General features: G+C 40.6%; 1 protein-coding gene across 5 annotated transcripts in view; it reads left to right on the plus strand.

Moving 5' to 3' along the window:
- Positions 1-26788, plus strand: part of ZNF831 (zinc finger protein 831) — a 151485-nt gene that overhangs the window by 23089 nt on the left and 101608 nt on the right. For 3 of the 5 annotated variants that reach the window (XM_073582468.1, XM_073582472.1, XM_073582470.1), the window contains exon 2: positions 23497-23640. The exons of 1 other annotated variant lie outside the window; for it this stretch is intronic. The gene's annotated coding sequence lies outside the window, so the exon portion shown is untranslated. Of the gene's footprint in view, positions 1-1460; positions 10691-23496; positions 23641-26788 lie in introns of those variants that run through there. One more of the 5 variants, XM_073582469.1, reaches the window with a different exon arrangement.

Here is a 26788-nt window from a genome sequence, read left to right on the forward strand (position 1 = left end):
TGCAGCCCCCACACACAGTATAATGTAGACCCCTCATAGTATAATGCAGCCCCCTCAGACAATAATGCAGCCCCACACACAGTATAAGGCGGCCCCACACACAGTGAAATGCAGCCCCTTCAGACTATAATGTAGCCCCTTCATAGTATAATGCAGCCCTACACACAAAGCATTATTGCATCTTTGAAGAGATACAGCGCATACCAAAATTTGTCACAATTTCATGAATATAGACAGAAATATATCATCTCACCAAAACACTTTAAGGCAAGTCACTCAGACCCTTTAACGACCCCTCTAGGTAATCTAAAAAAATGTATGCACCTGTGACCAATTACTAGAGACAATCAACATTACTGATAATGAATAAACTATAAGTTTAGCAGTATATAATGACACTCATTGCATACAGTGTTAATAGATGTAGGGCAAAAATCTACGGGATTAATAGGGATTAAATATCAAGAAGACAAAAAAGTATGTTAACACTTGAAATATACTCATGCAAATATACAAATAATAATAATGACACTCCCCATATGTGAAGAGAAGTAATGTCACTTCATAAGGTAAGGTAGTGCCAGAGTGTTAAACAAAAACAGGTATTTACTTAACGGCAGAAGAGACAGGGAAAGTGGAAAGAAACAGGATTAGTGTCCTCTCACTCTGACACGTGTTACGCCACTAGCTTCTCTGGGGCGTGTCAGGGTGAGGGACAGTAGCCTAATTATATGGACAATCCACCGATAAGCACTGAGTGACTGAAGAAGCCTGGTAATAAAGCAGAGAAAGACCATGCATAAAGTGAGTTTTGAAAAAGACCCCCTGAGTGTCGGAACGCGTGGGTCATCATTCACCACTCTGGCTGCGCTGCTGCACTTTCATGACGGGGGCGACTGATTCCTTTTTTCTGACAGAACTGGTCTGTGGTGACGTATGGTTTTTTTCACCTCATTGATTTCAGGCTATTTCCCTGTTCAGTATACTCTGAATCCTGGTTTCTTTCTGCTGGGATATTATATGACTCCAGCTCCATTATATCACTCACCCTTGTGATGTATAGGAATATAGGATAGAACAGGAATGTTGGGGAATCAAAACCCCCTGTGGAAATGGTTTATATCTGCCTGTTTCAGTAAGGGCTATATTAGCAGCATCTCTATATTTACTGTGTTTATTGTTTCTTTAATCGAGTATTAGCAGTCAGAGGGTGTATTTGTATTGATCAACTTGCATTGATCTACAGGGGCTGTGTCTGTCCCTTTTTACCTTTTTAAGTGTTTTTATTTTTGTGTAGTGTATCCTATTTCTGTTTTGTGATCAATAAAATATTTATTTGCATTATATTTTGTGATATATTTATTTATTTTTCTCTGGTGATCCTCACTATATGCATGGTCTTTCTCTGCTTTATTCTCTATTTATCCAAACATGCATTTAAGTGATCCCTGAGTTATTATTGTTTTTTTTTTGTTATTATACGATGGTGCTCACTTGATATACACTTTTTACTCCGAAGAAACCTGGTGACGCAAATTACATTGTCTGCCAAGCCCCATCATGTGATAAAGGAGCTTCCTGAGAAGCATGGATGGAAGGCATGCGGTCAGCTGTTCAGCACTTCTGGAAGCTCATGGGGCCGGGAAAGCAGCGCATGGGCACTGTCAAGATGAAAACAATAATGGCTGCACTATAAAGTGCCAGTGCTGACAATAACCATAGGAATATTGGTGTGAGAAGTTTCATATACAGTATATGGAAAATAGTGTGATGAGAGAATAAAGTAAACACATTTTTTATTTACAGTATTTAGTGCCAGTGTTTTAAGAATAATACAGACATAGAAGAATAATAAATATAGTGCATAGTAAATGCGATGAAAAGTGACTAGTGCACTGTGCTAAGAAGGGGATGGTGAATGGTATTTTGATTCATGAAGTAAGCCATTCCTACATGAAATTCAGAAAAAGAGCAAGGTGAATATATGAATTATCTTAAGTGTATTTAATAAAGCGCTAGTGCCGAATGAACAGGAATATATTACCAATAAAGGGATAAGATATAATACTCTAGTGAGTGTGAAATATAATAGAAAAATAGTGGCAATTAGAATTAAAGACAACATATCCTCTTGCACTGATTTCCAATTAGAAATATACAATCTATAGATTGGACAATGACATATCTGAATAATCCCCATAATCCCCCCCAAAACTTTAAAAAGATGTAGAACCCAACAAAAATGGGTAATGTCCATAGCATATCACACACTGTGACATAGTGAAATTAGTCCAATGGTGTCTGGATCCAACAGTGTATGTATATCAATGCTGGAGAAATTGGATCACATATATAATAACAGGGCCTGGAAAAATATGCTGGATATATGTGATGCTGTACAAACAGGGAACTTTTTCAGTCAATAATGGTGAAGTAATCCCATATTTTCTAACAATCCAAAAGGATATGCAGAATTACACCTCTAAAAATCCTCATATGATCCCGACTGAAGAGATCAGTGTGGGTATATCAGAAGCTGTAAACACCCTAAGCAGAATAAAGAAAAAAGGCACAAGATGGATCACAAAGGGAATCTAGAATCCTGGATAAAGGGCTATTGGGTGGTAGACACCACCACCACCACCAGACAGTCATTCCATCTGTCCGATCGAGGTTTTGATCTGTACGGACTTCCTCTCTCGGACTCAGTCTTCACCTTATGGACTTCCCCTCTCTCAGACTCAGTCTTCACCTTATGGACTTCCCCTCTCTCAGACTCAGTCTTCACCTTATGGACTTCCCCTCTCTCGGACTCAGTCTTCACCTTATGGACTTCCCCTCTCTCGGACTCGGTCTTCACCTTATGGACTTCCCCTCTCTCAGACTCAGGTTTCACCTTATGGACTTCCCCTCTCTCAGACTCAGTCTTCACCTTATGGACTTCCCCTCTCTCGGACTCAGTCTTCACCTTATGGACTTCCCCTCTCTCGGACTCAGTCTTCACCTTATGGACTTCCCCTCTCTCTCACTTGATAAAGATTTATCCCTCAACCGCTTTTGGCATCTAATCACCCCATTTAGTGGTATCTACAACAACTTTCCCAATCAACGTCCCAGTGCATCGCTTAGTGGCCACACATTTAAAAATTCCTTCAAATGTGCCCTGACCATAAGCTATAAAAGTCACAAGTGCTCTCTTTCTGCCAGTGTGACCCACAAACCCAAGTCAAATGCTTCTACCTTCTGTGATAGAGTAGCACTGCTATGTATGCACTTTCTCTTCTTTGTATGCCGCTGAGAACTATTGGCACCATTTTGAATACATTTAAATTCATGGTCCTTCCTCTATATGCAAATATGATGAAGAGAGCCATATCGCCTGCAATTGGATATCATCTTATAGCAGATAAGTCATTTTTGGATTGCGTCTAGAAGAGGTTAAAACACAGTTGTGTCATTTTGTACGCCCACACAGAGCTGCAGTGGCACAGACATTATAAGCAGGAAAACCATATTATGGTCATTAAAGCTCTACCCACGCCATGCCATCCAGGTCCTTAACACACAGGCAGAAAGTACTGAGAAGATGGTAGTGTATAGAGGGAAGAACCTCCCCAAAGTGTGCAAACCTCAGAGCGCATCCGTACACCGGACATGAAGTCAACCTGCTCAAAGTAAATTCTTAGTTGTATAGTCTGTGATTTGCATGCAACAGTGATTTGTGTTTTTGCAAAAAAAGGGTCAAAGCATGCATTATGTGTATGTAAGAATGTGGGAGCTGCTATGTACAGGAAGAATAGGTAGATTTATAGACACTCTTGTACAAATTTTAAGTAATATTCCACCTTCACCAGAAAATAGTTAATGTAGCATAAAAAAGCTGAGTTCTAAAATAGCCTATGCATCCATTTGACATTTTGATGATCTTCGCCTGTATTTGTTGAATGGGAATTGGTAAGATGTAAAAATAAATCTTCATGTGATGGTCATACAGTTGCAAGGTTATAATGAGCCAAGTATCTCTGTGACCATCCAGTTCATCCTTAGAATAGTTCATATTCAACAACTACAGAGACCTTAAAAATGATGTGGAATTGGCATACAACATATTAGAGAATTGTATGGAAGGCATGTATTCCAGTGGGTGGGAGGGAAGGACTTTGAAAGTATTGACATGCTTCACTATAGATGATGAGCAAAGTGCAACAGAAGTCCTTCCTTCCCCTCTCCTCCATACAACCATCCCTATATCTCCTCCTATTAATCCATATAACCTCCCTATATCTCCTCCTATTACTCCATATAACCTCCTCTATATCTCCTCCCATTACTCCATATAACCTCCCTATATCTCCCCCATTACTCCATATATCCTCCCTATATCCCCTCCCATTACTCCATATAACCTCCCAATATCTCCTCCTATTACTCCATATAACCTCCCAATATCTCCTATTACTCCATATATCCTCCCTATATCTCCTCCTATTACTCCATATAACCTCCCAATATCTCCTCCTATTACTCAATATAACCTCCCCTATATATCCCCCTATTACTCCATATAACCTCCCTATTTCTCTTCCTATTAATCCATGTAACCATCCCTATATCTCCTCCTATTACTCCATATAACCTCACTATATAATCTCCTATTACTCCATATAACCTCCCTATATAATCTCCTATTACTCCATATATCCTCCCTATATCTCCTCCTATTACTCCATGTAACCTCCCTATATATCCTCCTATTACTCCATATAACCTCCCAATATCTCCTCCTATTACTCCATATAACCTCCCCTATATCTCCTCCTATTACTCCATATAACCTCCACTAGATCTCCTCCTATTACTCCATATAACTTCCCTATATCTCCTCCTATTACTCCATATAACCTCCCTATATCTCCTCCTATTACTCCATATAACCTCCCTTTGTAACCTCCTATTACTCCATATAACCTCCACTAGATCTCCTCCTATTACTCTATATAAACTGCCTATATCTCCTCCTATTACTCCATATAACCTCCCTATATCTCCTCCTGTTACTCCATATAACCTCACTATATCTCCTTCTATTACTCCATATAACCTCCCTATATCTCCTCCTATTACTCCATATATCCTCCCTATATCTCCTCCTATTACTCCATACACCTCCCTATATCTCCTCCTATTACTTCATATAACCTCCCTATATCTCCTCCTATTACTCCATATAACCTCCCTATATCTCCTCCTATTACCCCATATAACCTCCCTATATCTCCTCCTATTACTCCATATAACCTCCCTATATCTCCTCCTATTACCCCATATAACCTCCCTATATCTCCTCCTATTAATCCATATAACCGTCCTTATATCTCCTCCTATTACTTCATATAACCTCCCTATTTCTCCTCCTATTACTCCATGTAACCATCCCTATATCTTCTCCTATTAATCCATATAACCTCCCTATATATCCTCCTATTACTCCATATAACCTCCCTACTTCTCCTATTACTCCATGTAACCTCCCTATATCTCCTCCTATTACTCCATATAACCTCCCTATATAACCTTCTATTACTCCATATATCCTCCCTATATCTCCTCCTATTACTCCATGTAACCTCCCTATATCTCCTCCTATTACCCCATATAACCTCCCTATATCTCCTCCTATTACTCCATATAACCTCCCTATATAACCTCTTTTACTCCATATATCCTCCCTATATCTCCTCCTATTACTCCATACAACCTCACTATATCTCCTCCTATTACTCCATATATCCTCCCTATATCTCCTCCTATTACTCCATGTAACCTCCCTAACCTCCTAATACTCCATATAACCTCCCCTATATCTCCTCCTATTACTCCATATAACCTCCACAAGATCTCCTCCTATTACTCCATGTAACCTCCCTAACCTCCTAATACTCCATATAACCTCCCCTATATCTCCTCCTATTACTCCATATAACCTCCCCTATATCTCCTCCTATTACTCCATATAACCTCCACAAGATCTCCTCCTATTACTCCATATAACCTCCCTATATCTCCTCCTATTACTCCATATAACCTCACTATATCTCCTTCTATTACTCCATATAACCTCCCTATATCCCCTCCTATTACCCCATATAACCTCCCTATATCTCCTCCTATAACTCCATATAACCTCCCTATTTCTCCTCCTATTACTCCATATAACCTCCCTATATCCCCTCCTATTACCCCATATAACCTCCCTATATCTCCTCCTATTACTCCATATAACCTCCCTATATCTCCTCCTATTACTCCATATAACCTCCCTATATCTCCTCCTATTACTCCATATAACCTCCCTATATCTCCTCCTATTACTCCATATAACCTCCCTATTTCTCCTATTACTCCATATAACCTCCCTATATCCCCTCCTATTACCCCATATAACCTCCCTATATCTCCTCCTATAACTCCATATAACCTCCCTATTTCTCCTCCTATTACTCCATATAACCTCCCTATATCCCCTACTATTACCCCATATAACCTCCCTATATCTCCTCCTATTACTCCATATAACCTCCCTATTTCTCCTAATATTTCTCCATATATCCTCCCTATATCTCCTCCTATTACTCCATGTAACCTCCCTATATCCCCTCCTATTACCCCATATAACCTCCCTATATCTCCTCCTATTACTCCATATAACCTCCCTATATCTCCTCCTATTACTCCATATAACCTCCCTATATCTCCTCCTATTACTCCATGTAACCTCCCTATATCTCCTCCTATTACTCCATAAAACCTCCCTATATCTCCTCCTATTACTCCATATAACCTCCCTATATCTCCTCCTATTACTCGATATAACCTCCCTATTTCTCCTCCTATTACTCCATATAACCTCCCTATATCCCCTCCTATTACCCCATATAACCTCCCTATATCTCCTCCTATAACTCCATATAACCTCCCTATTTCTCCTCCTATTACTCCATATAACCTCCCTATATCCCCTCCTATTACCCCATGTAACCTCCCTATATCTCCTCCTATTACTCCATATAACCTCCCTATTTCTCCTCCTATTACTCCATATAACCTCCTTATATCTCCTCCTATTACTCCATATAACCTCCCTATATCTCCTCCTATTACTCCATATAACCTGCCTATATCTCCTCCTATTACTCCATAAAACCTCCCTATATCTCCTCCTATTACTCCATATAACCTGCCTATATCTCCTCCTATTACTCCATATAACCTCCCTATTTCTCCTAATATTTCTCCATATATCCTCCCTATATAACCTCCTATTACTCCATATAACCTCCCTATATATAACCTCCTATTACTCCATAAAACCTCCCTATATCTCCTCCTATTACTCCATATAACCTCCCTATATCTCCTCCTATTACCCCATATAACCTCCTCTATATCTCCTCCCATTACTCCATATAACCTCCCTATATCTCCTCCTATTACTCCATAAAACCTCCCTATATCTCCTCCTATTACTCCATATAACCTCCCAATATCTCCTCCTATTACTCCATATAACCTCCCAATATCTCCTCCTATTACTCCATATAACCTCCCTATATCTCGTCCTATTACCGCATATAACCTCCACTATATCTCCTCCCATTACTCCATATAACCTCCCTATATCTCCCCCATTACTCCATATAACCTCCCTATATCTCCTCCTATTACTCCATATAACCTGCCTATATCTCCTCCTATTACTCCCTAAAACCTTCCTATATCTCCTCCTATTACTCCATATAACCTCCCTTATATCTCCTCCTATTACTCCATATAACCTCCCTTATATCTCATCCTATTACTCCATATAACCTCCCCTATATCTCCTCCTATAACTCCATATAACCTCCCTATATCTCCTCCTATTACTCCATATAACCTCCCCTATATCTCCTCCTATTACTCCATATAACCTGCTTATATCTCCTCCTATTACTCCATATAACCTGCCTATATCTCCTCCTATTACTCCATAAAACCTCCCTATATCTCCTCCTATTACTCCATATAACCTCCTTATATCTCCTCCTATTACTCCATATAACCTCCCAATATCTCCTCCTATTACTCCATATAACCTCCCCTATATCTCCTCCTATTACTCCATATAACCTCCCTATATCTCCTCCTATTACCCCATAAAACCTCCCTATATCTCCTCCTATTACTCCATATAACCTCCCTATATCTCCTCCTATTACCCCATATAACCTCCTCTATATCTCCTCCCATTACTCCATATAACCTCCCTATATCTCCCCCATTACTCCATATAACCTCCCTATATCTCCTCCTATTACTCCATATAACCTCCCCTATATCTCCTCCTATAACTCCATATAACCTCCCTATATCTCCTCCTATTACTCCATATAACCTCCCCTATATCTCCTCCTATTACTCCATATAACCTCCCTATATCTCCTCCTATTACCCCATAAAACCTCCCTATATCTCCTCCTATTACTCCATATAACCTCCCTATATCTCCTCCTATTACTCCATATAACCTGCCTATATCTCCTCCTATTACTCCATATAACCTCCCTATATCTCCTCCTATTACCCCATAAAACCTCCCTATATCTCCTCCTATTACTCCATGTAACCTGCCTATATCTCCTCCTATTACTCCATATAACCTCCCTATATCTCCTCCTATTACTCCATAAAACCTCCCTATATCTCCTCCTATTACTCCATATAACCTCCTTATATCTCCTCCTATTACTCCATATAACCTCCCAATATCTCCTCCTATTACTCCATATAACCTCCCCTATATCTCCTCCTATTACTCCATATAACCTCCCTATATCTCCTCCTATTACCCCATAAAACCTCCCTATATCTCCTCCTATTACTCCATATAACCTCCTTATATCTCCTCCTATTACTCCATATAACCTCCCAATATCTCCTCCTATTACTCCATATAACCTCCCCTATATCTCCTCCTATTACTCCATATAACCTCCCTATATCTCCTCCTATTACCCCATAAAACCTCCCTATATCTCCTCCTATTACTCCATATAACCTCCCTATATCTCCTCCTATTACCCCATATAACCTCCTCTATATCTCCTCCCATTACTCCATATAACCTCCCTATATCTCCCCCATTACTCCATATAACCTCCCTATATCTCCTCCTATTACTCCATATAACCTCCCCTATATCTCCTCCTATAACTCCATATAACCTCCCTATATCTCCTCCTATTACTCCATATAACCTCCCCTATATCTCCTCCTATTACTCCATATAACCTCCCCTATATCTCCTCCTATTACTCCATATAACCTCCCTATATCTCCTCCTATTACCCCATAAAACCTCCCTATATCTCCTCCTATTACTCCATATAACCTCCCTATATCTCCTCCTATTACTCCATATAACCTGCCTATATCTCCTCCTATTACTCCATATAACCTCCCTATATCTCCTCCTATTACCCCATAAAACCTCCCTATATCTCCTCCTATTACTCCATATAACCTCCCTATATCTCCTCCTATTACTCCATATAACCTCCCTATATCTCCTCCTATTACTCCATAAAACCTCCCTATATCTCCTCCTATTACTCCATATAACCTCCTTATATCTCCTCCTATTACTCCATATAACCTCCCAATATCTCCTCCTATTACTCCATATAACCTCCCCTATATCTCCTCCTATTACTCCATATAACCTCCCTATATCTCCTCCTATTACCCCATAAAACCTCCCTATATCTCCTCCTATTACTCCATATAACCTCCCTATATCTCCTCCTATTACCCCATATAACCTCCTCTATATCTCCTCCCATTACTCCATATAACCTCCCTATATCTCCCCCATTACTCCATATAACCTCCCTATATCTCCTCCTATTACTCCATAAAACCTTCCTATATCTCCTCCTATTACTCCATATAACCTTCCTATATCTCCTCCTATTACTCCATATAACCTCCCTATATCTCCTCCTATTACTCCATATAACCTCCCTTATATCTCCTCCTATTACTCCATATAACCTCCCCTATATCTCCTCCTATTACTCCATATAACCTCCCTATTTCTCCTAATATTTCTCCATATATCCTCCCTATATAACCTCCTATTACTCCATATAACCATCCCTATATCCCTTTCTTATATATTTTTTCAATATGGTATATTATAAAGGATGGAGTAATGGCTGGCTATAGCTGACGTGGATGCACTGGTTAATGTTCTGCACATGATTTATCTATCATGACTCACGTCTTCGTTGTTTTGTAGAGATACATTTCATTCCAATTTTCAGCTATTTTATTATTGTGAGTCACAACGAGAACGCCCGCCTCTCATTGCTTGTCACAAGCTCACGTTTGGGGTTTCTGACTCATTGCTGTGATCTACACAAAAGAAAAAAAAAACATGAAAACATTTGAAAAGAGACAACACACGATGGGGAAAGAGACGGACAACCAGGTGGAGTGGCCCGCTTCTCCACCCTTCCGCAGTCCTGCATGAGACAGAAGTCAGACTGATGCTGAGAGGTGGCCCTACACTGGGAGATGCTCTACTTGGGAGACTGACTTGTATTCAGTGTACCAAGGAGGGGGCTTTCTAACAAGAGGTCCTATAAGGGTAAGAGGGTTTCAGTGGAGAGGGGTGGCATTACCAGGAGGACCTATTGCTGGAAGGAGGATCAAATACAATGTTTATTAGGATTAGAAGAAGTGGACGCTAATAATTTATTAATGCTGACTATCCCACTCCTGGGACCTATACAGATTAGCAAAATAAAGAAACAGCTAGTCTTGCTGGATCTCTATGGCCCTTTAATTGCAGTCGCTGGCACAGTAACACTCATGCAAACCTAGGTGTGTCTGGTATTGCAGCTTGCATAGGTAGGCACAGTGACATTTTTATGGATGAAACAGTGTCTAGTACTTCAGTGATTAATGGGGATCCCTGAGGCTTGACCCTCAACCCACTGATCTTTAAGGTAGGTCATGACTGTAAAATCCTAGAAAACACCAATAAACACTTCAGCTAATCTGATATCATTTGTTAGGATTAGTGCAATGATTATGTTGCATTTGATGAGACAGGAACATTATCTTTTGTTGTTTTTTGTAACATTGTGTCGTGCATTAACACCTGGTCCCTTCTCTATTATTTCAGCGTTGTGGGTGATATTGAATCTGCTACCAAATCTGTAGGGGTATTCCAGTGGATATCAGTTTTCAGCCATACGTAAGAGAGATGATAATATTTAGATTGTTGGGCTCTAACCGGTGAACCACCAAAAATCTCTGAAACAGGGCACTTTCATACCCATTTGACTGGAGGGGCAGAGTGAATGCTCGACTGCTTCTCCATTCATTCTCTAAGGGACTGTTGGAGTGCTGTATTCTGCTGCAATGTATGCAGTTTAAAATCACCTGTCCCTTGGAACTTTTATCTACCATAGTTGATATAAAAATTATACACACATAACATGTTTTACCACATGCTTTTGGCAGACTTGATGTAGGTTATGACAAAACATAGTCATGCTTGGATGTTTTTCTTTGTAAAAAAAGAAAGGCCTCCATATTGCCACCCTACTCCACAGGCCAGATGTCAGGTTGGTGGACAATTGCCGGCTCGTCCCTACGCCTGAAGATACTAATCACATTATGTGTTGCAATGTGAGTAATGTCATATGTCTTTTGTATATATTGTGTCATGTGAATTGTAATGTATTGTGATAAGAAGTGTGATAAGTATTGTTAGTATAGTGTATAGTGTTGTAAGACATAGTGTAAGGTATGATATTATGAGATTATGTAGATAGTTGACAATAGGGTAAGTTAATGTTTGGGACTAAACCATAGTGGGATGAGATAGTCTTGGGGAAAGTAACTGCTTACTTTTGGGAAGTGAGATAGGGTCTGAGTGAGAAGTGAGCAGTGCTGCATCGGAGGGTGACCCTGAACGAGAGGAGACTGAAGAAAGATGGCAAGATCTTGAGGAAAAGTAACAAAGAGACAGAGTGGCATTCCGAAGTCAGGTTCTATGACAAGACACCTTGTGAGGAGACCTTGAACTTGTAATGCAGAAGGTAACGGGCCTTAACACGACTGAGAAACTGGGACTAGTGAATGGTCCCAAGTGGGAGATCTAGGGCGCCAGCACTAGAAGAAATATGATGCGGAACTGCTGAGCAAGTAATGGAAAAGGACATTATGTGCCATCTAGAAAAAAGACTTATGAATGTTTTATGTAGTGTGTATTGGTGTCTTCCATGTGTCCGAAAGGTTGAGGTCAACCATTGTTAAAGAGGGGAGAGTTATAAGGGTGGTGGACAATTGCTGTCACTTTCCTACCCATGAAGACACTAATCACATTATGTGTTGTATTGTGAATAATGTCTTGTGTCTTTTGTATATATCGTATTGTGTGAATTATAATGAATTCATATATAAAGTGTGATAAACATTGTTAGTATAGGGTATAGTAATATAAGAGATAGTGTAAATTATGGTGTTATGAGAAGATGTAGATAGTTGACTATAGGATAAGATATAGTTTATGTTTGGGCTTAGCCCATAGCGGGATGGTTAGTGTTAGGGAGAGTGTTTGCTTACTGTTGGGAAGTATGCTGTCCTCATACATGTTAGCATGGTTTGTAATGAGACATGTAGCTAAAACCCCCCCATCTTCTTTAAGAAAAGAAGGCTGTAAAGTTGTAACTGCCATGATCCAGACTGGGTTTTGAGTACTGTCTTTCCATGCTCTTGGTCTGGTAATTTCAGAAGTTAACTTTTTCCAGCCTCAGTCTGGTCTCAGGTTTGCTATTTGGCTCCACTGCATCCTGCAGGCGGTGTCATTTACAGTTCTGCCTTAGGCGTGTGTATCTGACTCTGGTATATTCTGATTTGTCCTGATTTGATCCCTGACTAGCCCCGTACCTGTTTATTCCCTCTGACTGTCCTGACTCAGTGTTTCCCTGTAAGTTTGTTGACTCCCTGGTTTTGACTTGGCTTGCATTTGGATCTGCTTCTGTCTTTGTCTTATCCGCTTCCAACCGTTGCTGATCCCCTAGCTTGTTTCTGACTACGTGTACTGCTGTGACCTCTGGTACTTCTGCTCCTGACTGTCTCAGACTCGACTCGTCTGACCACTCTTTCGCCACCTGGTTACGCTTGTGCTGCTGCTCAGTGTTGCTATGCTGTGTGTGCAACCTCTCTTCCCTCACCAGCACCCCTAGTGGAGGTTGCGCTATACTGCACTGCAGTAGCATGACAGTAACCTTTTTTTATTGATTGTAGATGTGACAGGAAAGGGTGAAACTATAAGATGCAATAACGGGCATTTCAGAATATATAAGCTAATGATTACCTATGTAATACTGCAAACATACTTATAAACACAGGGCTGTAACACATAGTGGCTTACCAACTTTGCTTAGAGCAGGCTGTAGGGGTATGACAGAAAAACGAGTGGCGTGTTTTCTCCTCAGAAGCATGCAGGAACAATGGCTGCTGTTCCTTCCAGTGTCATAACAAGACCACAATGCAGCAGGAACAATCCCACAATGCCCTAGGAACTTCCCATAATACTTTGCAAATTGAACTAGAATGTATACATTAAACCGACAGCATATAGTGCTGTTACCTTACAATATAAAACCATAGAAAGGATTAATATATATACAGAAAAATATGCCTGTAGCAACCGTGAGGCAGAATATGACCAAAACCTTAGCAGCTATACTGCTAGGACAGAACAGGAAGTGAGATAGTGTCTGGAGTAAGAAGTGAGCAGTGCTGCATCAGAGTGTAACCCTGAGTGAGATGAGACTGAATAAAGTGAATAAAATCTGACAAAGTCAAAGTGGTCTTCCGGGGTTGGGACCTAGGAGAGGGCTCCTAGCCATGAGACCTTGAGCTTATAACAAAGAAAGTAATGGGCCTTAACAAGTTTGAGAGACTGGGACTATTGAAGGGTCCAGAATGAGAGATCCAGGGCGCCAGTATTGGAAAAAATAAGACCCGGAACCGTTGAGCAAGTAAAAGAGACTTGTTAATCAGGACTGTAGCGTTAAAGCTTGGTTGTGGCAAAGTAGGGAGAAACGATGTGCCTAGAAAGTAATGGAATATACTACAGAGGAAGAATATATACGCGCGCCATGTTACACAGACATATGAATATTATTATTATTATCCATGCAAAGAGAAGTGGTCGCACTCATCGAGATGAAAGTTTCACTGATTTATTGACATATCATAGTAACATAGTAACATAGTTATTAAGGTTGAAGGGAGACTTTGAGTCCATCTAGTTCAACCCATATCCTATCCTAACTTGCCCTAACATGTTGATCCAGAGGAAGGCAAAAAAAACCCATGTGGCAACAGTAAGCTTCACATTGGGGAAAAAAATTCCTTCCCGACTCCACATACGGCAATCAGACTAGCTCCCTGGATCAATGCAATATTAAGGAGACTAGTGTATATACCCTGTAATATTATACTTTTCAAGAAAGGCATCCAGTCCCTTCTTAAATTTTTGTAGTGAATCACTCATTACAACATCATATGGCAGAGAGTTCCATAGTCTCACTGCTCTTACAGTAAAGAATCCGCGTCTGTGAGTATGCTTAAACCTTCTTTCCTCCAGACGTAGAGGATGCCCCCTTGTCCCCGTCACAGGTCTAAGAGTAAAAAGATCATTAGAAAGGTCTTTGTATTGTCCCCACATATATTTATACATTGTAATAAGATCACCCCTAAGCCTTCGATTCTCCAAACTAAATAACCCCAAGTGTAATAACCTGTCTTGGTATTGCAGACCCCCTAGTTCCCTAATAACCTTGGTCGCTCTTCTCTGCACCCGCTCCAGTTCAGCTATGTCTTTCTTATACACCGGAGACCAGAACTGTACACAGTATTCTAAGTGTGGCCGCACTAGTGACTTATATAGAGGTAAAATTATGTTCTCCTCATGAGCATCTATGCCTCTTTTAATGCATCCCATTATTTTATTTGCCTTTGCAGCAGCTACTTGACTCTGGCCACTAAATGTGAGTTTGTCGTCCACCCATACACCCAGGTCTTTTTCAGTGACTGTTTTGCCCAGTGTTTTACAATTAAGCACATAATTATACAACTTGTTCGTTCTACCCAAGTGCATGACCTTACATTTATCTCCATTAAAGCTCATTTGCCATTTATCAGCCCAAGCTTCTAGTTTACATAAATCCTCCTGTAATATAAAATTGTCCTCCTCTGTATTAATTACCCTGCAGAGTTTAGTGTCATCTGCAAATATTGAAATTCTACTCTCTATGCCCCCTACAAGGTCATTAATAAATATGTTAAAAAGAAGCGGGCCCAAAACTGACCCCTGTGGTACCCCACTGCTAACCGTGACCCAGTCCGAGTGTGCTCCATTAATAACCACCCTTTGTTTCCTATCCCTGAGCCAGCTCTTAACCCACCTACACATATTTTCCCCTATCCCCATTGTTCTCATTTTATGTATCAACCTTTTGTGTGGCACCGTATCAAAAGCTTTTGAAAAGTCCATGTACACCACGTCCACTGCATTCCCTTGGTCCAGTCCGGAACTTACCTCTTCATAAAAGCTTATCAGATTAGTCTGACAGGAACGGTCTCTTGTAAACCCATGTTGATATTGGGTCATAAGGTTATTCTTCTCCAGATACTCCAGTATAGTATCTCTTAGAAAACCCTCCAGGATTTTACCCACAGTTGAGGTTAAACTTACTGGCCTATAATTTCCAAGTTCAGTTTTTGTCCCCTTTTTGAATATTGGCACCACATTTGCTATACGCCAGTCCTGTGGTACAGACCCTGTTATTATGGAATCTTTAAAGATTAAAAATAGTGGTCTATCTATGACTGTGCTTAATTCCTGCAGTACTCGTGGGTGTATCCCATCCGGGCCCGGGGATTTGTCAATTTTAGTGATTTGTAGACGCCGCCGTACTTCCTGCTGGGTTAAGCAGGTGACATTTAATGGAGAATTTTTATCCCTGATCATGTTATCTGTCATGGGATTTTCTTGTGTAAATACTGTTGAAAAAAAGTCATTTAGCATATTGGCTTTTTCCTCATCCTCATCCACCATTTCACCCAGACTATTTTTAAGGGGACCAACACTATCATTTTTTAGTTTCTTACTATTTATGTAGTTAAAGAATATTTTGGGATTATTTTTACTTTCTCTGGCAATGAGTCTCTCTGTCTCAATCTTTGCTGTCTTGATTTGCTTTTTACAGAATTTATTTAATCTTCTGTATTTATTTAATGCCTCATTAATGTGTGCAAACTGTAAAGCGCTGCGGAATATGTTAGCGCTATATAAAAATAAAGATTATTATTATTATTATTATTATTATTATCACTACCTACTTGCTTTAATTCTCTAAATGCTTTATTTTTATCTCTTATTGCGCCCCTTACAGCTCTATTTAGCCATAGTGGTTTCCTCCTATTTCTCGCATGTTTATTCCCATACGGTATATATTGTGCACAGGTCCTATTCAGGATGCTAATAAACGTCTCCCATTTTCTTTGTGTATTTTTATGTCTCAGGATATCGTCCCAGTTAATTACACCAAGATCATCTCTCATCCGTTGGAAATTTGCCTTCCTGAAGTTTAGTGTCCTTGTAACCCCTCTACTACACATCTTATTAAAGGATACATGAAAACTTATTAATTTGTGATCACTATTACCCAAGTGACCCTCAACCCTTACATTTGATATGCGGTCTGGCCTGTTGGTTAATATTAGGTCTAGCAGTGCCCCCCCTCTTGTTGGGTCCTGAACCAGTTGTGAAAGGTAATTGTCTCTCATCGTTGACAGAAACCTGTCACCTTTGCTGGAACTGCAGGTTTCGGTTCCCCAATGTATTTCAGGGTAGTTGAAGTCCCCCATAATAATGACTTCTCCTTTAGTCGCTGCTTCATCTATTTGCTTTATGAGGATATTCTCTGTTGCTTCCATTATTTTTGGAGACTTATAACAAACCCCTATCAGTAATTTATTATTTTTCCCCCCTCCCCTTATCTCTACCCACAGGGACTCTACATTTTCATTAGATTCATATATATTATCACGAAGGATGGGTTTTAAGGATGATTTTACATATAAACACACGCCTCCCCCTCGCTTATTTGTACGGTCATTTCTGAACAGACTATAGCCCTGTAAATTAACAGCCCAGTCATGGCTCTCATCCAGCCATGTCTCAGATATCCCCACCATGTCATAATTATGTTCCAACAACATTAACTCCAATTCCTCCATTTTGTTGGCGAGACTTCTGGCATTAGTATACATGCACTTTATGTATCTCTCTGTACCTCTATTCTTTCTTAAATTATTAACTGTTCTAACCCCACCCCCCATGCCACCTCCACCCCCAATGTCATTATTTGTGCCCAGGTCTCTATCTGCACTGTCTTCCCCTCCTATAAAAGGAATACCCTCCCCCCCCTCCCTAGTTTAAACACTCCTCCAACCTTCTAGCCATTTTCTCCCCCAGCACAGCTGCACCCTCCCCATTGAGGTGCAGCCCGTCCCTAGCGTAGAACCTGTAGCCAACTGAGAAGTCGGCCCAGTTCTGCAGGAACCCAAACCCCTCCTTCCTACACCAATTCCTGAGCCACTTATTAACCTCCCTAATCTCCCGTTGCCTCTCTGGCGTGGCACGTGGTACAGGAACATGTCAAGTCGGGGGAGTGACATAAGGAGTGCAAGAAAGGCTGACAACGGCCGTTTCGTGCTACTCGAGCGCTTCAACGGGTCAAACAGTGGGGGGAAGTGCCGGGTTCATATGGAAATCACATCACTCCGTACCTCCTCCCTCCACAGCTGCTGTCTAAGTGACATTAGTGAATTAAAAACATGCTGAAATGCATTACAACATACAAAAGTATAAATACAACTTACTGCACAAGCAGAAAAATGGTTACATCGAGGGATAAATTACAATGCATATTCATATATTGAAGACTACTGTTATTTTCATATGTCGAAAACTACTATTTTTTTCTTTTTTCTTATGGAAAACATCTACAATCATATGTATCCAGAGACCAAACTGTCTCACTATTATTGTATCGAACTATTAATATACTCACAGAGAAAGAGAAAAAAAATAATAATTTTTCAAAAAAATTCTCTCAGAAAAATTTTTTTCAAAAAATTTTTTTTTTTACAAAAATTCTTATCTTGAAATGAAAAATGTAAATTGTGTGCAACTTGATATCTGTTTTTTTAGGATTCTAATAAACTACTATATACCTACATAGCTGTATCTTATTATGGATAAACACAATAATGGACTATCAATGACAAATCTCAATCATAGCGGAAAAAAAAACCGCTGCACCGAAAACGCACAATGTATATGTGCACGTATACTATACAAATAAAAAACAAGTCACTCAACAATTCAAATGCTACGGGAAAGAGAACCCACCAAACTCAAAAAGATGTCTTTGCCTCAAATATATGGAAGTTCATCAAAGCTGCAATACGAGACTCCAGAAAAAAGGTACCAACCAGAAAAGGTGCATGTATACATATGTACCCTAGTTCTCCTATCAACTTCAAGGGAAATGAGGGAAAATATAAACTCCTTCATAAAAAAAACTCTATATCTCTCATTCTTGCACTCCGCTTACATGAAATAAGGGGCCCTCTAGATACTATGTCGCTTAAATCCCTATCTTGTTCCAAAATATGCCAATTTTTTCTAATTATTTCATAGTATCTAGAGGGCCCCTTATTTCATGTAAGCGGAGTACAAGAATTAGAGATATTCTGGTTAAGAATCGGATCGTCACTAAGCGTGACACTTGGCTGAGTAAAGGAACACCACAAGGGAATTATAGGTGTGGCCATTGTCCTTATTGTAAATTTCATCGTACTGATCGTACATTACATATGGGCGCGGTCACGCATACAGTAACAGATTTGATCACATGCAAGACAGACCATGTAGTCTATGTCGGTTTTTCTACACAGGTAAAACCATACGTCCGCTATACATTCGTTTTCGTGAGCATTTTAAGTCCATTAGAATGGGAAAAGGAGTCCCACGTTTAATTAACCATGTAAGAGATGCACATGGAAATGACCCTAATGTTCTCTCCTTTGCAGGAATTGAGAAGGTGGTTTTCCCGCCGCAGGGAGGGCATTTAAATAAAATCTTATTGAAACGAGAATCCAGGTGGATAATGAATACACAGGCGACAGGTCCGCTGGGTTTACATGGCTGTTTTTTTATGAAGGAGTTTATATTTTCCCTCATTTCCCTTGAAGTTGATAGGAGAACTAGGGTATATATGTATACATGCACCTTTTCTGGTTGGTACCTTTTACTGGAGTCTCGTATTGCAGCTTTGATGAACTTCCATATATTTGAGGCAAAGACATCTTTTTGAGTTTGGTGGGTTCTCTTTCCCGTAACATTTGAATTGTTGAGTGACTTGTTTTTTATTTGTATAGTATACGTGCACATATACATTGTGCGTTTTCGGTGCAGCGGTTTTTTTTTCCGCTATGATTGAGATTTGTCATTGATAGTCCATTATTGTGTTTATCCATAATAAGATACAGCTATGTAGGTATATAGTAGTTTATGAGAATCCTAAAAAAAACAGATATCAAGTTGCACACAATTTACATTTTTCATTTCAGGATAAGAATTTTTTTTGAAAAAAATTTTTTTTGAAAAAAATTTTTTTGAGAGAATTTTTTTTGAAATTTTTTTTTTTTTTTCTCTTTCTCTGTGAGTATATTAATAGTTCGATACAATAATAGTGAGACAGTTTGGTCTCTGGATACATATGATTGTAGATGTTTTCCATAAGAAAAAAGAAAAAAATAGTAGTTTTCGACATATGAAAATAACAGTAGTCTTCAATATATGAATATGCATTGTAATTTATCCCTCGATGTAACCATTTTTCTGCTTGTGCAGTAAGTTGTATTTATACTTTTGTATGTTGTAATGCATCTCAGCATGTTTTTAATTCACTAATGTCACTTAGACAGCAGCTGTGGAGGGAGGAGGTACAGAGTGATGTGATTTCCATATGAACCCGGCACTTCCCTCCACTGTTTGACCCGTTGAAGCGCTAGAGTAGCGCGAAACGGCCGTTGTCAGCCTTTCTTGCACTCCTTATGACACTCCCCCGACTTGACATGTTCATGATATGTCAATAAACCAGTGAAACTTTCATCTCGATGAGTGCGACCTCTTCTCTTTGCATGGATTCCCAGGATTGACTGTTTCCAGGTCTGGCACCCGAGATTCCCAGCTGCTGGACTTCTGTATGCCGCACATCATTTGAAGTTACACGGTAACAGCGGTGCCGTCCGCTTTTTATCTTGAGTTTTGTGATTATTATTATTATTTATTATTATAGAGCCATTTATTCCATCTTTACATGTGAAAAGGGGTATACATAATAAAAATGAGTAAAGTAATCTTGAACAATACAAGTCACGACTGGTACAGGAGGAGAGAGGATCCTGCCCGCGAGGGCTCAAAATCGGCAGGGGATGGGTGAGGATACAGTAGGCGAGGGTAGAGATGGTCGTGCAGTGGCTTGATAGATCGGTGGTTACTGCAGGTTGTAGGCTTGTCGGAAGAGGTATGTCTTCAGGTTCTTTTTGAAGGTTTCAATGGTATGCGAGAGTCTGATAGTCTGATATCTTGTGGTAGAGAGTTCCAGAGTAGGGGTGATGCGTGGGAGAAATCTTGTATGCGATTGTGGGAAGAGGAGATAAGAGGGGAGTAGAGAAGGAGATCTTGTGAGGATCGGAGGTTGCATGTAGGTAAGTACCGGGAGACTAGGTCACAGATGTATTTAGGACACAGGTTGTGGATGGTTTTGTATGCCATGGTTAGGGATTGACAGAGGGAAGAGGCCAGGCAATAGCGAGGGGACAGGTGGATTAGTCGAGCAGCAGAGTTTAGAATAGATTGGAGGGTTGTGTGTTAGAGGGGAGGTCACAGAGCAGGAGGTTGCAGTAGTCAAGGCGGGAGATGATGAGGGCATGCACTAATGTTTTTGCAGATTCTTGGTTGAGGAATGTACGGATCAGTGAAATGTTTTGAGTTGAAGTTGGCAGCAAATGGAAAGATCTTGGATATGTAGTTTGAAAGAGAGATCAGTATCAAGGATTACCCCGAGGCGGCGAGCTTGTGGTACTGGGGAGAGTGGGCAGCCATTTACTTTAATGGATAGGTCCATTAAGGGGGGGTCGAGTGAGATAGGGGAAAGATGATGAATTCTGTTTTGTCCATATTAAGTTTTAGAAATCTAGCAGAGAAGGGTGAAATAGCAGAAAGACATTGTGAGATTCTGGGTAGTAGGGAGGTGATATCTGGTCCAGAGATATAGAACTGTGTGTCATCAGCATAGAGAAAAATATATATAAAGTGCTCTCAGTGAGAGAAACAAAATAGGAATCTTGTGGGTATGATACCTTTTAATGGCTAACAAATAATAGTGAATGTTGTTACAAAGCAAGCTTTCGGGACTGCTTATGTCCCTTCATCAGGCTGATATAAAACAAATTTATTCTTGTCTTTCATCAATTTTTTTGGAACATCCAGTTCTAAGTAATGTCATTGTTGTGCCAGATTTAAGCTATTTATTGATGACCATCTTCACAGAGCTCCATGGTTTATCTAATGCTTTGGAAAAATTGTTACCCCTCTCCTGATTTATAACTTTCATCAGTGAGATCCCATGGCTTGTGATGTATAATTCATCTAAAAAATGGCTGGAAACGCGTAATACAATAACTAACTAAATTTTATATCGGGTTGATCAGAAACAGTGTAAATGATGACATCTGTGAATTAACTACAATTTACCATGAGCCTAAATGTTTTCCACTAATTTTGAACCACATTGTTTTAGTTTTGTTATCTTTATATTTTCCATCAAAATGATTTCAGTTTGTTCGCAATTGATTTATACAGGTCATCATCGATATTAATGGTGCAGAAAGTTCTTAAATGATTCTTCTTGGTATAATTTTTTTTTACATGACAAAAACTTGGCATTTTAACAGGTGTGTAAACCTTTTAAATTCTCTGTATACCTAGTGTTAACATACCAAAAGATTGTGGTGTGTATATGACAGAGACAGCAATACAGATGCTAAGGTTATCCACCTTTGGGAGCATTTTTTGTTTGCAATTGTTGTTTTAGGAGAACTTGAAGCAACATGCCCACATTTGCCTCTTGTTCCTCCTTCTTATCTCCATAGATCTACAGTGGGGAAAATAAGGATTTGATACACTGCTGATTCTGCAATTTTTCCCACCTACAAAGCATTGTGAGGTCTGTAATTTTTATCATAGGTACACTTCAACTGTGAGCAGGTCCGGTTTTAGACAAAATGGGGCCCTGGGCAAAATTCAAAGTGGGGCCCCCAATTCTGAAATACTCCACCAAGAACACTGTTAGACCCCCTTCACACGTCCATATACAACACGTACGTGTTACACTGATATCGGCGTCACCAGTGTTTTCAATCAGTTGTTGTCCGTGTGCCATCCGTGTTTTTCAGGTATGGATACTGGAAATGAAATTACAAAGCTTCTCATATACTTTACATGTTAAACACGAACGACACACGTACAGCACATGTACAGCACACGGACAGCTCACGTACACCACACGAATGGCTCACGTATGACACACGAACGGCTCACATATGGCACATGAACAGCTCACATATAGTACATGTACAGCACATGGACGGCTCACGTACGGCACACGAATGACTCACGTACGACACACGAACGGCTCACGTATGGCACACAAACGGGTCACATATGGCACACGAACGGCTCACGTACGGGACACGAACGGCACATGTACAGCACACGGACGGCTCACGTACACCATATGAATGGCTCACGTACGACACACGAACGGCTCACGTATGGCACACGAACGGCTCACATATGGCACGCGAACGGCTCACGTATGGCACATGGTCAGCTCACGTACAGGACATGAATGGCTCATGTACGGCACACGAACGACACACGAATGGCTCACGTAAGGTACACGGACGGCTCACGTACGGCACATAGATGGCATGGCCCTTGTCATCTGTGCTGCTGGGAAAACACAGACATGAGTGTAGCACCGTATGTTAAATAGGGGACACATGGCATCTGTGAAAAACATGATAGGTCACGTGAAGGGGCCGTACAGTCACATAATAGAAAACATTAGCAGAATTGCTGTCTTTCTCTACATCCTACCTCACAAACAGCAGAAGAAAAAGCGATTAAAAAAAAGTCCTACATGTCCCTCAACCTACTCTGTTAAATCCCCTCTGGCTCCGTGACTGATGCTTCAGGGTCTCTAATGGTTATTATTCACTTTGCAGCTATAATATAAGGTGAATCCACAAGATGACTGCAGCCCAGTGCTAAGACAGGCAGAGACCCCCGGAGCCACAAGACCACTGCAACCCAGTGCTAAGACTGTTAAAGCTGCAGTGAAACGCGCGTTGGGCACAGCGGTCAGAGCGGTAAGCAGTCCAGCATTATTCATCTGTTTCCACCCTCATTCGTGCACTAGTCACTTTAACTTACCTGTATTCATTATAATTGAATTGTGCTGGTGTCTATACCTAATGTACTTTTAACTACCAGGTTGGTTTTCTTTTTGCACTTTGATCCTATATCACTGTAGTTTGGAATTTATTTGGGCAAAGGTGCAATAGTATTATACATGGTACTGTTTGATTTATTTATTTATACTTCACATCATTACCAATTATTTTATCTACAGTACCTGATATCTACTATATATTTGTCTAATTCTGTCTGGCACGGAAATCCCGTGGCGCTGATTGGTCGCGCCCGGACTGCCGCGACCAATCAGCGCATTCAAACGACGCACGCCTCCTTCGGGAGATCTGAGGCGTGGAGAGAGAAAGAGATTCTAGAACACCCAATGCGTTACAATCGGGCCACCATCTAGTATTGTATATTTGCATATATTCCCCTTATGTGCAATATTTATTATATTTACTATGTTTGCTGCTATTTTCACTCGGTATTATACTCAGATGTGTAATTATGTTCCGCTCACCGCATCGATTATGTGTTGAGAATATTCTGTGATATTAGCTTTTCCATGTCAGTTAATTTAATGAATGTATCTAAAATTTACCTTAGTCATGCATCCTCTATATAGGTTTAAGAGAAATAGACATGTTGCGGTCTGGAAAGACGCGTCACATGTACGTCTCCGCTGATGATCTGCGGGCATCTGTGCACGCACAGTGGGCATGAGATTTCTTGAGATCCCATCCACTATGCTGTAACATCTGGATGCTGCACAAGTATGCAACGTCTAACCCGCAGCGACTACTGATCATGTGCACCTACCCTAAGAGTCTGTTTGTGTTTTTTCATCTAAAAGTGTCCTTTTTTCTATGGTTGTTGGAACAGACGGACACTTTAAAAAAAAAAAACAACACGTGTGGAATTCATGTGAACTCAATTCCTGCCATTGCAATCTGCAGGTGCAGTAAAGACAGTGTGTACAGGCCCTAATGTAAAATGCAAGCATTAGATATAAACTGCTGATCCCTATTATGGCGACACTACAATTACTGAACTATATATGCAGCACATAGACAGAGATATACACTATACATGTACACACATCATATACAGCTCTGGAAAAAATTAAGAGACCACCACTTCAAAACCCTGTCATGGGCAGCCCATTCTCCAGACCTGAACCCCATTAAAAACCTCTGGAATGAAATCAAGAGGATGATGGATAGTCACAAGCCATCAAACAAAGAAGGACTGCTTAAATTTTTGCGCCAGAAGCAGTGTGAAAGACAGGTGGCAAGCATGCCAAGACGCATGAAAGCTGTGATTAAAAATCATGGTTATTCCACAAAATATTGATTTCAGAACTCTTCCTGAGTTAAAACATTAGTATTGTTGTTTCTAAATGATTATGAACTTGTTTTCTTAGCGTTATTTGAGGTCTGAAAGCACTGATTTTTTAATATTGACTATTATTCTTTGTCAGAAAAGAAATACAAAATGTATTGCTTGGAAATTCGGAGACATGTTGTCAGAAGTTTATAGACTAAAAGAACAATTTACATTTTATTCAAAAATATACCTATAAAGTGAAAAATCAGACAAACTGAACATTTGAAAGTGCTCTCTTAATTTTTGCCAGAGCTGTATACTTTATACATATAGAAACATACATTATATACTGTATATACAGTATATAGACATATACATTGTGTACAAGGACACACATAAACATTCAGTTTACATACAGTATATACAGTATGTGGGTCGCCCTCGCACATCCAGGGCAGCGGGGTACTCGGTACCGGGCCGGTGTCAAGGTCGGAATGTGTCACAGCAGCGGTGACCTGGTCCGTGGCCCTGGGCGCCCAATACCAATGGCGGTGATGTTAATGGTGCTAAAGTTTATTAGAATAGTTCGTGACGCCACCCGTGGTGTTTGGCAAGTAAGATGTTGAGCCAACGCTACATGCAGATCCGCTGGGACTGATGGTGTGGTGCAGCAAAGATGGTGTAGCTCCCCACAGGTGGAGCTGTAGTCCCAGGACAGTGTAGGTGCAATGGATGAGGAGAGGCGCAGAATGGTATAGATGTTGTTACTCAGGTGTAGCGGTGCTGGAATAACTGGAGGACACCTGAGTATGCGGTTCCAAAGCTTTACTCACTGTTTGCAGTTCATGTTAGCGGCTCACTACTGCTCCGGTGTCTGTTGCCGGACATAAAGATCCAATCAACCTCGGGGACCGGGCTCCGGCCTTTGCTCTCCCTGGACTGGAAGGGTTCTCTATCTTTCTTCAACCAGCTTCCCACCGTCCTTCTATTCTCCTTCGTTCCGATCTGTTCTATCTCTCTTATGGAAGGTTATGTTATCAATCTTATCAGTCTCTTTCTCTGGTCTTTCTCGTGCCAGCAGCCCAGATCACTGGGACCTGCTGCAGCACGTCCTTCAGACACCCATCTTCTCTCTTCTCTCTCCAACTAACCAACAACCTCTAACTCTCACTCTTCCCACTCTTTTATATCATCTCACTCCACCCGCCTCCCAGCACATCTCGTGTTACGAAGCAGGGTTCCACGAGGGGTGCTCTGCTAACCCTGTTATGATTGAGTCACCGTAACACAGAAATGCTAGCTAAGTCCAGAAAACCAGAGAGGTTGGCAGCTATCGGATTGCAGAGCCCTGATCCTATCCACAACAACTAACAGTAGCCGTGGGGGGTTCCTACGATGCCCTAGACCCCTCGATCACAGCCGGAGAATTAAATAGGCCTAAAGAAAGAAAGGGGAAATCTAAACTGCCTCAGAGCAGACCCCAAAGCAATAGGCAGCCCCCAACATATAATGACGGTGAAGCAAGATGAAAACACTAACACAGACAGAAAGATAGACTGAGCAAAGACGGGGCCCAAGCTAACTAAATAGGAAAGGACAGGAAGGCTGCTGTCTGCAATCCGTGAAAAACCCTATGAAAATAAGAGCCAACAGACTGACAGTGAAAAAGGCCCTGAAGATGCTAGGCTTCAAAAAAGCTATGTCAGTACTCAGGAATATTCTGAAGACAGAGCAACCGACAAAAAAAGATTCAGCTCACCCCAGCAAGGAATGGCA

This window comes from Dendrobates tinctorius, unplaced genomic scaffold (assembly GCF_039654945.1).
Source record: "Dendrobates tinctorius isolate UK_male_01 unplaced genomic scaffold, ASM3965494v1 ptg000071l, whole genome shotgun sequence".
NCBI lineage: Eukaryota > Metazoa > Chordata > Amphibia > Anura > Dendrobatidae > Dendrobates > Dendrobates tinctorius.